General features: G+C 43.3%; 1 protein-coding gene across 1 annotated transcript in view; it reads left to right on the top strand.

Moving 5' to 3' along the window:
• LOC143775622 (long-chain fatty acid transport protein 2-like) overlaps positions 1-15,198 on the top strand; it is a 370,792-nt gene that overhangs the window by 47,875 nt on the left and 307,719 nt on the right. The gene's annotated exons all lie outside the window — the stretch shown is intronic.

Below are 15,198 nucleotides of genomic sequence, written 5' to 3'. Positions count from 1 at the left end.
TAATTAATTTGTGGGAGGATACACATACACGGGCAGGCACTTGGATGGCAGACATGGAGTTGTCTGGTGTGCAGTGGTCGAAGCTACAAGACCTCTGTCAAGTCCTTCAGTGTTTTGAGGAATGCACATGGCTAGTAAGTGCAGACGATGCCATCATAAGCATGAGCATCCCACTAATGTGTCTGCTGATGCAAAGTTTGACGCACATTAAGGAGCAGGCATCTGCAGCAGAGGAGGAGGGAAGCCTTGATGACAGTCAGCCATTGTCTGCTCGGGGAACTCTCCTGGACGAGGTGGCGGACGAAGAGGAGGAGGATGATGGGGATGAATATTTATGGGAGGAGGATGCTTCTCAGGGGGCAATAGAAACTGGTGGCATTGCAAGGTCAGGTACAGGGTTTTTGCGGGACACAAGTGATGTTGATTTGCATGAAAGTGCTCCTCAACCCAGCACAAGCAGTGAATTGACAGCTGGAACATTGGCCCACATGGCTGAGTATGCCTTGCGTATCCTAAAAAGGGACCCCCGCATTATCAAAATGATGACCGATGACGATTACTGGTTGGCCTGCCTCCTGGATCCACGATATAAAGGAAAATTACAAAATATCATGCCACATGAGAACCTTCAGAGTCTTCAGTGCTGCTGGTTCAATACTAACCGAAAAAAGGACATGTCTGGCTACCCAAAATGTTGATGATCTAACCTTCATTAAAATGAACCAATCATGGATTTCAAATTATCTTGCCCCACCTTCCCCTGCTGACACGTAGCTTGCCTGAAAAATGTCTTGCTTTTGGCCTCCTCTTACTGACTTCTCCAATTCCTCCATTTGCAGCTGCTGAATGTCCACAGTAAGGCCACAGGGCCGTGGTCACCACCTGGCGCAAGCACCCGTGCGAGTGCCGTTTGCAAGGACTGGTGGGTGGGCCACCCTTGGGCGATGGCACTTGCACAGGGTCCCTCATAGTACAATGAAGAGTCTCTGACGGTGGAGGTGCACAACCAACGTCAGACACATCGTCGTAATATGAGGGGCCCTGTGCTAGTACTGCCGCCCACGAGAGAGTGTTCCCCCCCAGCTCGAACAGTGCTCTACCACTTGCAATACTTACCTCTCCCTGCTCCACCACTGTGTAGTCTGTGCTGTTAAATCCTTCAATGGCACTGCCAATACAAATTTGTTGAAATGATAGATGATAGTTAAAATATACAGGGGCCCTGGCCTCCATTTAGACCAGTTAATACTTTGCGCCTACTACCACTGTTTGCTACTCAGCAGAGGAGCCCACCCCTGTACCTAGCTATGCTACCTGTTTATTTATGAACAATTTTTTGGCACACATTTAGCTCACTTTATTATTTGGGCCTACTAACTGTGTCTGCCACTCATTACAGTTTTCCTCCACTGAACAAAGCAATGCCGCCTGTTTAGTCATGTTACCACATTTGAACTGCATTTAGCCTATTTTATTATTTGGGCCTACTAACTGTGTTTCCTCCTCATCTTGCCCATTGCCCAGCCACTGCTAGATGAGTCTGCTGGACCCAGACCACTACATTCCCCTAGCACTCTACACAGCCAGAATCTGACCCTGCTGAAAGTCAGGTTCCCCTTCCCGCATACTATACCACCTTACACGGGGACAAGGAGGAAGGTGCAGATGAAAGTGCAGGTTCCTTCATCAGGTGGGGGGCATACTCGTTGGCAATGTCACTGGCACAGGGCCCCTCATAGTACGCAAAAGTGTCTCTGCCAGTGGGAGGCGCCACCCGCCGTCAAACACACCGCCGTTCTATGAGGGGCCCTGTGCCAGTGACGTCGCCAATGAGTATGCCCCCCCACCTGATGAAGAAACCTGCACTTTCATCTGCACCTTCCTACGAATGAGTGGGCCCCTCCTGCTTGCTCAGGATCACAGCACTTGCAAAGTTGAAATACTTACCTCTCCCTGCTCCACCGCCGTGACGTATTCCGCATTTTCTGGGCCCACGAAAATCTTGAGCCAGCCCTACCCCCCACAACTTTAGCCAAATGACCCCCAGTTTTCAATGCCTAACTATTATTATAAAGTAAATTAAGATGGACAAGCTTAAATAATAAGAATTTATGTTTTTGACATTAAAATAGGCACTGTAGGTGAAACCCGACTCGATCCGAAAAAAGTAAAAGTCGCTCAACTCTAATCCTCACCCCTATCCTTCTCATACTATGAGAGACTACCGCAATCCCTCTCACTTAAAACCTGTGCAACTGACCCCCACCCCCCTGCTTCCTCTCTCTGGGGCACTTTGGAATGCCCGCTCTGTCTGCAACAAGCTCCACGTGATCCACAATCTCTTTACTTCCCGCAACCTTTCCTTCCTGGCCTTCACTGAGACCTGGCTGACGCCCCCTGACGCCGCCTCCCCTGCTGCACTGAATTACGGTGGCCTCCACTTTACCCACACTCCTTGCTCTGGCAACAGACACGGCGGAGGGTAAATGAAACTCATTCTGTAATTTTTTTTTTCATATCACTAATCCAATGAGCAGAAAATAGGTTTGAAGATAGATGCTTCCCCGATAGTCAATATACACAGCTAAATAAATCTGGTCCAGATTTCTGCCAAACTGTGCAATATTTTCTTGTGTTAAGCTTAACAAATTTTATTTAGAAGTTGTGGCAAAGCATGGCAAAGAAATTGAAACTTTTGTGCAGTCTACATCTTTCTGCAATTTGTGTGCAATTTGCTACTTTTTGGAACTTAGTTTACACCAATAATTACAGTAATTTGCTTGATAAATGTGTGTTTACTTACTTTGCAACTACTACACAATAAAACACTAATTAAAAATAATCATTTGTGTTTCACCATTTCAGACTACAGACACACATTTAGTATTTGGTCTGTATTTTACCTCAGTATTTGTAAGTCAAAACCAGAAGTGGAACAATCAGAGGAAAAGTATAATAGAATCACGTCACCACTTCTGTATTTATCACCCACTCCTGATTTTATCTTTACAAATACTGAGGTAAAATACTGACCAAATACTATTGTGGATGTAGCAATAGACTCTTGCATTTTTAACCCCTTCACCCCCAAGGGTGGTTTGCACGTTAGTGACCGGGCCAATTTTTACAATTCTGACCACTGTCCCTTTATGAGGTTATAACTCTGGAACGCTTCAGTGGATCCTGGTGATTCTGACATTGTTTTCTCGAGACATATTGTACTTCATGATAGTGGTAAAACTTCTTTGATATCACCTGCGTTTATTTGTGAAAAAAATGGAAATTTGGCGAAAATTTAGAAAATTTCGCAATTTTCCAAATTTGAATTTTTATGCAATTAAATCACAGTGATATGTCACACAAAATACTTAATAAGTAACATTTCCCACATGTCTACTTTACATCAGCACCATTTTGGAACCACAATTTTTTTTTGTTAGGGAGTTATAAGGGTTAAAAGTTGACCAGCAATTTCTCATTTTTACAACACCATTTTTTTTTTAGGGACCACATCTCATTTGAAGTCATTTTGAGGGGTCTATATGATAGAAAATACCCAAGTGTGACACCATTCTAAAAACTGCACCCCTCAAGGTGCTCAAAACCACATTCAAGAAGTTTATTAACCCTTCAGGTGTTTCACAGGAATTTTTGGAATGTTTAAATAAAAATGAACATTTAACTTTCTTTCACACAAAATTTAATTCAGCTCCAATTTGTTTTATTTTACCAAGGGTAACAGGAGAAAATAAACCCCAAAAAATGTTGTACAATTTGTCCTGAGTACGCCGATACCCCATATGTGGGGGTAAACCACTGTTTGGGCGCATGACAGAGCTCGGAAGTGAAGGAGCGCCATTTCACTTTTCAATGCAAAATTGACTGGAATTGAGATGGGACGCCATGTTGCGTTTGGAGAGCCACTGATGTGCCTGAACATTGAAACCCCCCACAAGTGACACCATTTTGGAAAGAAGACCCCCTAAGGAACTTATCTAGATGTGTAGTGAGCACTTTGACCCACCAAGTGCTTCACAGAAGTTTATAATGCAGAACCGTAAAAATAAAAAATCATATTATTTCACAAAAATTATGTTTCGCCCCCAATTTTTTATTTTCCCAAGGGTAAGAGAAGAAATTGGACACCAAAAGTTGTTGTACAATTTGTCCTGAGTACGCTGATACCCAATATGTGGGGGTAAACCACTGTTTGGGCGCATGGGAGAGCTCGGAAGGGAAGGAGCTCCGTTTCACTTTTCACTGCAAAATTGACAGGAATTGAGATGGGACACCATGTTGCGTTTGGAGAGCCACTGATGTGCCTAAACATTGAAACCCCCCACAAGTGACACCATTTTGGAAAGAAGACCCCCTAAGGAACTTATCTAGATGTGTGGTGAGCACTTTGACCCACCAAGTGCTTCACAGAAGTTTATAATGCAGAACCGTAAAAATAAAAAATCATATTATTTCACAAAAATTATGTTTCGCCCCCAATTTTTTATTTTCCCAAGGGTAAGAGAAGAAATTGGACACCAAAAGTTGTTGTACAATTTGTCCTGAGTACGCTGATACCCAATATGTGGGGGTAAACCACTGTTTGGGCGCATGGGAGAGCTCGGAAGGGAAGGAGCGCCGTTTGACTTTTCGCTGCAAAATTGACAGGAATTGAGATGGGACGCCATGTTGCGTTTGGAGAGCCATTGATGTGCCTAAACATTGAAACCCCCCATTAATGCAGAGCCGTAAAAATAAAATAAAAATAAATTTTTTTCCCACAAAAATTATTTTTTAGCCCCCAGTTTTGTATTTTCCCGAGGGTAACAGGAGAAATTGGACCCCAAAAGTTGTTGTCCAATTTGTCCTGAGTACGCTGATACCCCATATGTGGGGGGAACCACCGTTTGGGCACATGGGAGGGCTCGGAAGGGATGGAGTGCCATTTGAAATGCAGACTTAGATGGAATGGTCTGCAGGCGTCACATTGCATTTGCAGAGCCCCTAATGTACCTAAACAGTAGAAACCCCCCACAAGTGACATCATTTTGGAAAGTAGACCCCCTAAGGAACTCATCTAGATGTGTTGTGAGAGCTTTGAACCCCCAAGTGTTTCACTACAGTTTATAACGCAGAGCCATGCAAATAAAAAATAATTTTTTTTCCACAAAAATTATTTTTTAGCCCCTAGTTTTGTATTTTCCCAAGGGTAACAGGAGAAATTGCACCCCAAAAGTTGTTCTCCAATGTGTTCCAAGTACGCTGATACCCCATATGTTGGGGTCAACCCTTGTTTGGGCATACGGGAGAGCTCGGAAGGGAAGGAGCACTGTTTTACTTTTTCAACGCAGAATTGGCTGGAATTGAGATCGGACGCCATGTTGCGTTTGGAGAGCCCCTGATGTGCCTAAACAGTGGAAACCCCCCAATTATAACTGAAACCCTAATCCAAACACACCCCTAACCCTAATCCCAACAGTAACCCTAACTACACCTCTAACCCAGACACACCCCTAAACCTAATCCCAACCCTATTCCCAACCGTAAATGTAATCCAAACCCTAACCCTAACTTTAGCCCCAACCCTAACCCTAACTTTAGCCCCAACCCTAAATGTAGCCTTATCCCTAGCCCCAACCCTAGCCCCAACCCTAAACCTAACCCTAGCCCTAACCCTAGCCCTAACCCTAACCCTAGCCCTAACCCTAGCCCTAACCCTAAACCTTGCCCTAACCCTAGCCCTAACTCTAACCCTAACCCTAGCCCTAACCCTAGCCCTAACCCTAGCCCTAACCCTAACCCTAATGGGAAAATGGAAATAAATACATTTTTTAAATTTTTTAAATTTTTCCCTAACTAAGCGGGTGATGAAGGGGGATTTGATTTACTTTTATAGCGGGTTTTTTAGCGGATTTTTATGATTGGCAGCCGTCACACACTGAAAGATGCTTTTTATTGCAAAAAATATTTTTTGCGTTACCACATTTTGAGAGCTATAATTTTTCCATATTTGAGTCCACAGAGTCATGTGAGGTCTTTTTTTTTGTGGGACGAGTTGACGTTTTTATTGGTAACATGTTCGGGCACGGGAGATTTTTTGATCGCTTTTTATTCCGATTTTTGTGAGGCAGAATGACCAAAAACCAGCTATTCATGAATTTCTTTTGGGGGAGGCGTTTATACCGTTCCGCATTTGGTAAAATTGATAAAGCATTTTTATTCTTCGGGTCAGTACAATTACAGCGATACCTCATTTATATCATTTTTTTTATGTTTTGGCGCTTTTATACGATAAAAACTATTTTATAGAAAAAATAATTATTTTGGCATCGCTTTATTCTGAGGACTATAACTTTTTTATTTTTTCGCTGATGATGCTGTGTGGCAGCTCGTTTTTTGCGGGACAAGATGTTGTTTTCAGCAGTACCATGATTATTTGTATCCGTCTTTTTGATCGCATTTTATTCCACTTTTTGTTTGGCGGTATGAGAATAAAGCGTTGTTTTTTGCTTCGTTTTTTTTTATTTTTTTTTACGGTGTTCACTGAAGGGGTTAACTAGTGATACAGTTTTTTAGGTGGGGTCGTTACGGACGCGGCGATACTAAATATGTGTACTTTTATTGTTTGATTTTTTTAAATTTAGATAAAGAATGTATTTATGGGAATAATTTTTTTTATTTATTTATTTATTTAGGAATTTTTTTTTTACACATGTGGAAATTTTTTTTTTTACTTTTTTCTTTGTCCCAGGGGGGGACATCACAGATCGTTGATCTGACAGTTTGCACAGCACTCTGTCAGATCACCGATCTGAGTTCCAGTGCTGCAGGCTGGCCGGCGCCTGCTGTGGACCCGGAAGTACTCCCTGCAGGACTCGGATGCAGCCCCGCGGCCATTTTGGATCCGGGGTCTGCAGGGATAGGAGGTAAGAGACCCTTGCAGCAACGCGATCACATCGCGTTGCTCCGGGGGTCTCAGGGAAGCCCGCAGGGAGCCCCCTCCCTGCGCGATGCTTCCCTGTACCGCCGGCACACCGCGATCACAGCAGGGCGCGGGAGCGCCGCTCGTCACCATTCTGCCTTCAGGTTCTCCTACCTAGCGACAGCTAGCCCCCATCTGGATTCTTCCAACAGCATATATAGCATAACTGCTGAACACAATATTCTGTCTCGGCTGAGACACTCTCAATTAAGTTACTACATATCAATACAAGCGGTATATGAGTAAGAACCCGGTTGGGTTTGAAACATCATTTAAATACGCTTTTATTGCATATAATTGCAGTGTTACCGTTGATATGTATGTACATAAATAAATTGCTATATGGTTTGCAATATATTCCATCCGTGAGTGCGGTGTATATTTTTATTAATGTTACTGAGGACTTTCTGTCCGTTACACCAGCACCCTCTTCTATATAGCAGAGTGCAGACTAATTTTTTTATATATTGTATGTATGTATGTACGGTATATGTAATCCATCGGATCGTGCATAACTTGCTGATCACTGGGGATTCGATCACTGGGCCCCCCAGAGATTTTGAGAACAGGGCTCTGTCCTGAATGGAGCAGAATTGTGCATGCTCAACCTCTGCTCTATTCATTATCTATAGAGCTGCTGAATGATGCGCTCGGGTACTTCCATCAGTTCCGTAGGCAATGAATAAAGCAGATCCCAGATGATACAGATACCAGGCATATAATATAATATATACAGTTAGGTCCATATATATTTGGACAGAGACAACATTTTTCTAATTTTGGTTATAGACATTACCACAATGAATTTTAAACAAAACAATTCAGATGCAGTTGAAGTTCAGACTTTCAGCTTTCATTTGATGGTATCCACATTAAAATTGGATGAAGGGTTTAGGAGTTTCAGCTCCTTAACAGGTGCCACCCTGTTTTTAAAGGGACCAAAAGTAATTGGACAGATTCAATTATTTTCAATAAAACGTTCATTTTTAGTACTTGGTTGAAAACCCTTTGTTGTTAATGACTGCCTGAAGTCTTGAACTCATGGACATCACCAGATGCTGTGTTTCCTCCTTTTTGATGCTCTGCCAGGCCTACACTGCGGTGGTTTTCAGTTGCTGTTTGTTTGTGGGCCTCTCTGTCTGAAGTTCAGTCTTTAACAAGTGAAATGCATGCTCAATTGGGTTGAGATCAGGTGACTGACTTGGCCATTCAAGAATATCCCACTTCTTTGCTTTAACCCCTTCACCCCCAAGGGTGGTTTGCACGTTAATGACCGGGCCAATTTTTACAATTCTGACCACTGTCCCTTTATGAGGTTATAACTCTGGAACGCTTCAACGGATCTTGGCGATTCTGACATTGTTTTCTCGTGACATATTGTACTTCATGATAGTGGTAAAATTTCTTCGATATAACTTGCGTTTATTTGTGAAAAAAACGAATATTTGGCGAAAATTTTGAAAATTTCGCAATTTTCCAACTTTGAATTTTTATGCCCTTAAATCACAGACATATGTCATGCAAAATACTTAATAAGTAACATTTCCCACATGTCTACTTTACATCAGCACAATTTTGGAACCAAAATTTTTTTTGGTGACGGAGTTATAAGGGTTAAAAGTTGACCAGCAATTTCTCATTTTTACAACACCATTTTTTTTTAGGGACCACATCTCATTTGAAGTCATTTTGAGGGGTCTATATGATAGAAAATACCCAAGTGTGACACCATTCTAAAAACTGCACCCCTCAAGGTACTCAAAACCACTTTCAAGAAGTTTATTAACCCTTCAGGTGTTTCACAGGAATTTTTGGAATGTTTAAATAAAAATAAACATTTAACTTTTTTTCACTCAAAATTTGTTTCAGCTCCAATTTGTTTTATTTTACCAAGGGTAACAGGAGAAAATAGACCCCAAAACTTGTTGTACAATTCGTCCTGAGTACGCTGATACCCCATATGTGGGTGTAAACCATTGTTTGGGCGCAGGGCAGAGCTCGGAAGGAAAGGAGCGCCATTTGACTTTTCAATGCAAAATTGACTGGAATTGAGATGGGACGCCATGTTGCATTTGGAGAGCCCCTGATGTGCCTAAACATTAAAAACCCCCACAAGTGACACCATTTTGGAAAGTAGACCCCCTAAGGAACTTATCTAGATGTGTGGTGAGCACTTTGACCCAACAAGTGCTTCACAGAAGTTTATAATGCAGAGCCGTAAAAATAAAAAATCATATTTTTTCACAAAAATGATCTTTTCGCCCCCAATTTTTTATTTTCCCAAGGGTAAGAGAAGAAATTGGACCCCAAAAATTGTTGTGCAATTTGTCCTGAGTACGCTGATACCCCATATGTGGGTGTAAACCATTGTTTGGGCGCAGGGCAGAGCTCGGAAGGGAAGGAGCGCCATTTGACTTTTCAATGCAAAATTGACTGGAATTGAGATGGGACGCCATGTTGCGTTTGGAGAGCCCCTGATGTGCCTAAACATTGAAACGCCCCACAAGTGACACCATTTTGGAAAGTAGACCCCTTAAGGAACTTATCTAGATGTGTGTTGAGCACTTTGACCCAACAAGTGCTTCACAGAAGTTTATAATGCAGAGCCGTAAAAATAAAAATCATATTTTTTCACAAAAATGATCTTTTCGCCCCCATTTTTTTATTTCCACAAGGGTAAGAGAAGAAATTAGACCACAAAAGTTGTTGTGCAATTTGTCCTGAGTACGACAATACCCCATATGTGGGGGTAAACCACTGTTTGGGCGCATAGCAGAGCTCGGAAGGGAAGGAGCGCTATTTTACTTTTCAATGCAAAATTGACTGGAATTAAGATGGGATGCCATGTTGCGTTTGGAGAGCCCCTGATGTGCCTAAACATTAAAAACCCCCACAAGTGACACCATTTTGGAAAGTAGACCCCCCTAAGGAACTTATCTAGATGTGTTTTGATAGCTTTGAACCCCCAAGTGTTTCACTACAGTTTATAACGCAGAGCCGTGAAAATAAAAATTCCTTTTTTTTTTTCACAAAAATGATTTTTAGCCCCCAGTTTTGTATTTTCACAAGGGTATCAGGATAAATTGGACCGCAAGCTTTGTTGTCCAATTTGTCCTGAGTACGCTGATACCCCATATGTGGGGGGGAACCACTGTTTGGGCGCATGACAGAGCTCGGAAGGGAAGGAGCGCCATTTGGAATGCAGACTTAAATGGATTGGTCTGCAGGCGTCACGTTGCATTTGCAGAGCCCCTGATGTACCCAAACAGTACAAACCCCCCACAAGTGACCCCATATTGGAAACTAGACCCCCCAAGGAACTTATCTAGATGTGTTGTGAGAACTTTGAACCCCCAAGTGTTTCACTACAGTTTACAACGCAGAGCCGTGAAAATAAAAATTCTTTTTTTTTTTTCACAAAAATGATTTCTTAGCCCCCAGTTTTGTATTTTCACAAGGGTATCAGGATAAATTGGACCCCAAAAGTTGTTGATCAATTTGTCCTGAGTACGCTGATACCCCATATGTGGGGGGGGAACCACTGTTTGGGCGCATGACAGAGCTCGGAAGGGAAGGAGCGCCATTTGGAATGCAGACTTAAATGGATTGGTCTGCAGGCGTCACGTTGCATTTGCAGAGCCCCTGATGTACCCAAACAGTACAAACCCCCCACAAGTGACCCCATATCGGAAACTAGACCCCCCAAGGAACTTATCTAGATGTGTTGTGAGAACTTTGAACCCCCAAGTGTTTCACTACAGTTTACAACGCAGAGCCGTGAAAATAAAAAATCTTTTTTTTCCCACAAAACTTATTTTTTGGCCCCCAGTTTTGTATTTTCCCAAGGGTAGCAGGAGAAATTGGACCCCAAAAGATGATGTCCAATTTGTCCTGAGTACGCTGATACCCCATATGTTGGGGTAAACCCCTGTTTGGGCACACGGGAGAGCTCTGAAGGGAAGGAGCACTGTTTTCCTTTTTCAACGCAGAATTGGCTGGAATTCAGATCGGATGCCATGTCCCGTTTGGAGAGCCCCTGATGTGCCTAAACAGTGGAAACCCCCCAATTATAACTGAAACCCTAATCCAAACACATCCCTAACCCTAATCCCAACGGTAACCCTAACCACTCCTCTAACCCAGACACACCCAACCCTATTCCCAACCGTAAATGTAATCCAAACCCTAACCCTATCTTTAGCCCCAACCCTAACTGTAGCTCCAACCCTAGCCCCAACCCTAACCCTAGCCCTAACCCTAGCAATAACCCTAGCCCTATCACTAGCCCTAACACTAGCCGTAACCCTAGCCCTAACCCTAGCCCTAACCCTATCCCCAACCCTAGCCCTAACCCTAGCCCTAACCCTAGCCCCAACCCTAGCCCTAACCCTAGTCCTAACCCTTGCCCTAACCCTAGCCCTAACTCTAGCCCTAACCCTAGCCCCAACCCTAGCCCCAACCCTAGCCCTAACCCTAGCCCTAACCCTAGCCCTAACCCTTGCCCTAACCCTAGCCCTAACTCTAGTCCTAACTCTAGCCCTAACCCTAACCCTAACCCTAATGGGAAAATGGAAATAAATACATTTTTTAATTTTTTTATTTTTCCCTAACTAAGGGGGTGATGAAGGGGGGTTTGATTTACTTTTATAGCGGGTTATTTAGCGGATTTTTATGATTGGCAGCTGTCACACACTGAAAGACGCTTTTCATTGCAAAAAATATTTTTTGCGTTACCACATTTTGAGAGCTGTAATTTTTCCATATTTGAGTCCACAGAGTTATGTGAGATCTTGTTTTTTGCGGGACGCGTTGACGTTTTTATTGGTAACATTTTCGGACACGTGACATTTTTTGATCGCTTTTTATTCCGATTTTTGTGAGGCAGAGTGATCAAAAACCAGCTATTCATGAATTTCTTTTGGGGGAGGCGTTTATACCGTTCCGCGTTTGGTAAAATTGATAAAGCAGTTTTATTCGTCGGGTCAGTACGATTACAGCGATATCTCATTTATATCATTTTTTTATGTTTTGGCGCTTTTATACGATAAAAACTATTTTATAGAAAAAATAATTATTTTGGTATCGCTTTATTCTCAGGACTATAACTTTTTTATTTTTTTGCTGATGATGCTGTATGGCGGCTCGTTTTTTGCGGGACAAGATGGCGTTTTCAGCGGTACCATGGTTATTTATATCAGTCTTTTTGATCGCGTGTTATTCCACTTTTTGTTCGGCGGTATGGTAATAAAGCGTTGTTTTTTGCCTCGTTTTTTTTTTTTTTTTCTTACGATGTTTACTGAAGGGGTTAACTAGTGGGGCAGTTTTATAGGTTGGGTCGTTACGGACGCGGCGATACTAAATATGTGTACTTTTATTGTTTTTTTTTATTTTATTTAGCTAAAGAAATGTATTTATGGGAATAATTTTTTTTTTTTTCTTTATTTAGGATATTTTTTTTTATTTTTTTTTTACACACATGTGGGGAATTTTTTTTTAACTTTTTTACTTTGTCCCAGGAGGGGACATCACAGATCATTGATCTGGCAGTGTGCACAGCACTCTGCCAGATCTGCGATCTGCTGTGCAGGGCTGCAGGCTTACCAAGTGTCTGCTCTGAGCAGACACTCGGTAAGCCACCTCCCTCCCTGCAGGACCCGGATGCCGCGGCCATCTTGGATCCGGGACCTGCGGCGAGGAGGGAGGTAGGAGACCCTCAGAGCAACGCGATCACATCACGTTGCTCCGGGGGTCTCAGGGAAGCCCGCAGGGAGCCCCCTCCCTGCGCGATGCTTCCCTATACCGCCGGTACACCGCGATCATGTTTGATCGCGGTGTGCCGGGGGTTAATGTGCCGGGGGCGGTCCGTGACCGCTCCTGGCACATAGTGCCGGATGTCAGCTGCGATATGCAGCTGACACCCGGCCGCGATCGGCCGCGCTCCCCCCGTGAGCGCGGCCGATCGGCTATGACGTACTATCCCGTCGAGGGTCAGATAGGCCCAGGTCACCTCGACGGGATAGTACGTCTAAGGTCACAGAGGGGTTAATAAACTCCTGAGTTGCTTTGGCTTTATGTTTTGGGTCATTGTCCATCTGTAGTATAAAACGATGACCAATCGGTTTGGCTGCATTTGGCTGGATCTGAGCACACAGTATGGCTCTGAATACCTCAGAATACATTCGGCTGCTTCTGTCCTGTGTCACATCATCAATAAACACTAGTGACCCAGTGCCACTGACAGCCATGCATGCCCATGCCATCACACTGCCTCCGCCGTGTTTTACAGATGATGTGGTATGCTTTGGATCATGAGCTGTACCACGCCTTCGCCATACTTTTCTCTTTCCATCATTCTGGTAGAGGTTGATCTTGGTTTCATCTGTCCAAAGAATGTTCTTCCAGAACTGTGCTGGCTTTTTCAGATGTTTTTTAGCAAAGTCCAATCTAGCCTTTTTATTCTTGATGCTTATGAGTGGCTTGCACCGTGCAGTGAACCCTCTGTATTTACTATCATGCAGTCTTCTCTTTATGGTAGGTTTGGATATTGATACGCGTACCTCCTGGAGAGAGTTGTTCGCTTGGTTGGCTGTTGTGAAGGGGTTTCTCTTCACCATGGAGATTATTCTGCGATCATCCACCACTGTTGTCTTCCGTGGGCGCCCAGGTCTTTTTGCATTGATGAGTTCACCAGTGCTTTCTTTCTTCCTCAGGATGTACCAAACTGTAGATTTTGCCACTCCTAATATTGTAGCAATTTCTCGGATGGGTTTTTTCTGTTTTTGCAGCTTAAGGATGGCTTGATTCACCTGCATGGAGAGCTCCTTTGACCGCATGTTTACTTCACAGCAAAACCTTCCAAATGCAAGCACCACACCTCAAATCAACTCCAGGCCTTTTATCTGCTTAATTGAGAATGACATAACGAAGGGATTGCCCACACCTGTCAATGAAATAGCCTTGGAGTCAATTGTCCAGTTACTTTTGGTCCCTTTAAAAACAGGGTGGCACATGTTAAGGAGCTGAAACTCCTAAACCCTTCATCCAATTTTAATGTGGATACCCTCAAATTAAAGCTGAAAGTCTGAACTTCAACTGCATCTGAATTGTTTTGTTTAAAATTCATTGTGGTAATGTCTATGACCAAAATTAGAAAAATGTTGTCTCTGTCCAAATATATATGGACCTAACTGTACATGGTCAGGCTCTGCCGATTCCAACAGTCATCATGTAACCACGAGTCTGCACTTTGCACACTCGCTGTCATGAGCAAACTAGCGTGTCAGCCACATCTGCAATTTTCTAGTCACTGACATACTGTAGCTGACACTAGTTGTCACCTGACTGCAAGTGTGACTGCGCTGGAGCCGGCAGAACTGAATACCAACGGATATATGCTGTATTAATATATATATACTAGACTGTGGCCCGATTCTAATGCATCGGGTATTCTAGAATATGCATGTCCCCGTAGTATATGGACAATGATGATTCCAGAATTTGCGGCAGACTGTGCCCGTCGCTGATTGGTCGAGGCAACCTTTATGACATCATCGTCGCCATGGCAACCATTATGACATCTACATCGATACTGTGCCCGTCGCTGATTGGTCGAGGCGAATTCGCGGCAGACTGTGCCCGTCGCTGATTGGTCGAGGCAACCTTTATGACATCATCGTCGCCACGCTGTGCCCATCGCTGATTGATCGAGGCCTGGCGGCCTCGACCAATCAGAGACGCGGTATTTCCAGGACAGACAGACAGACAGAAAAACCCTGAGACAATTATATATATAGATATATATATATATATATATATATATATATATACATACTAGACTGTGGCCCGATTCTAACGCATTGGGTATTCTAGAATATGCATGTCCCCGTAGTATATGGACAATGATGATTCCAGAATTCGCAGCAGACTGTGCCCGTCGCTGATTGGTCGAGGCAACCTTTATGACATCATCGTCGCCATGGCAACCATTATGACATCTACGTCGATACTGTGCCCGTCGCTGATTGGTCGAGGCCTGGGGGCCTCGACCAATCAGAGACGCGGGATTTCCAGGAGAGACAGACAGACAGACGGAAAAACCCTTAGACAATTATATATATAGATTACACACACACACAGTATATATATATATATATATATATATATATCTAACTCAGGAAAAAATATAAATAAATATATTTTTTAGAGGGGTGGAGAGGTCC

Source organism: Ranitomeya variabilis, chromosome 5, assembly GCF_051348905.1.
Source record: "Ranitomeya variabilis isolate aRanVar5 chromosome 5, aRanVar5.hap1, whole genome shotgun sequence".
NCBI lineage: Eukaryota > Metazoa > Chordata > Amphibia > Anura > Dendrobatidae > Ranitomeya > Ranitomeya variabilis.
Note: the sequence above shows the minus strand (reverse complement) of the source record. Positions and strands in the feature narration are given on the sequence as shown.